The following is a 1492-nucleotide window of genomic DNA, read 5'->3' as shown; positions in this document are numbered from 1 at the left end:
TTTGAGGGTTTTGGAGGGTTTTCGGACCCTCCGATGATGATCGGACGGCTCCGGGCGGAGGAGCAGGGTAGTTGGGCCTAGGTGTGGCTAGTGGGCTGTGCAAAGAAGGCCTTGGGCCAAGAGGAGAGAAGAGAAGGCAGCCCGGCAACAGTTTTCGGAGACCGAAAACGTCCGACGTAGACTGGCAGTGGTGCCGCTATAGTTATCCGTTGGGCATCAAACAGACTCTGAATGCGATGAAACTTGGCAAGCGGTCTACCTACAACATAACAACACTACATGTCAACTTTCATCCCATTCCGAGAACATTTTCCCGCCACTTATAAAATAATATTTCAGAGGTGCCACGGGCGCGTGCGAGTGTGTCTAAACTCAGAACGGACAACGGAGAGAACTGGAAGACCCGCATGGATGCAAGTTTTGAAAACATGAGGATGTAATGCAGAAGATGTCATGATGAAATGCAACAAACAAATAAAACACATGACTGACACGCAAAACATGGAAGGCAACTGGGAAGGCATCTGGAGCGTCGATCCCAGGGTGTCACAACACTCCTCCGCTTACAAGAGATCTCGCCCAAAGATCTAAGGATGGCACCGGAGGGAAACAGAAGAGGAAGAGGTAAAACAAAGTTGCTTCTTTGACAAAAGAGTGAAACCATCAAACCTTCAGAGGTTGCAAATCTTGAAGCAATGACAAGATAGAGAAGAATGAAATTGAAAACATTTTGGTAGAGAATATAATCAAGGAACACAAGGAGAACCTTGAAGGTTGCAAAGGCATGAACCCAGAGTTCAAAGAACAAGATGGAATTTAAAAATCACTCCGGTAGAAATGGGATAACAAAGAATGAGAAAGAAAGAATACAACAGAGATGAACAAGATTGCACACGGACCGTTGGACAAGAGAAACAAGGAATATGATGAGAACCAAGAGCTTAGGGGACAAGATAGATTTTGAAGCCACTCCGGGCTAAATTTGCTGGACAAGGAATAAGAATAAAAGAATTTGTGCGGCACTTTGGTTGAAAAGAGATGAAAGACTTGATAAGATGAAAGAACTTGAATGAGAACACAACACTCTGGTTAAATGGATAAGCAAGAAAAGAATACGATCTTGGCAAAACGAGATGATGGGACGAAGAGAGCAACATCACAATGCCTCCGGAAGGAACGACTAGAAGCTAGATCGTCGGAATAAGAGAACGGAGAATGAAATGACAACTTCTGCCACAATTGAATTAGGAAATCATCCTTACGAAGAAGGGTTGAACGTTGTTGTTTGAAAATCAACAACAAAAGAATAAGCTTGTAGTGGGCTTATGGAAAACATCTCAAAACTTGAGGTAAATTCTACCACTAACAGGAACAATTGCTTTCTTGGGATTAATGAAGAGATAAAGCCTGGTCCACCAAGATGATATATAACTTGGGTCATAGATAAGCACCACAATAACAACATTCCCTAGGGAAGGCTGTAGGTGAAATA

This window comes from Triticum urartu, chromosome 6A, assembly GCF_056163025.1.
Source record: "Triticum urartu cultivar PI428250 chromosome 6A, HENAU_Tu73, whole genome shotgun sequence".
NCBI classification, from domain to species: Eukaryota; Viridiplantae; Streptophyta; class Magnoliopsida; order Poales; family Poaceae; genus Triticum; species Triticum urartu.
Note: the sequence above shows the minus strand (reverse complement) of the source record.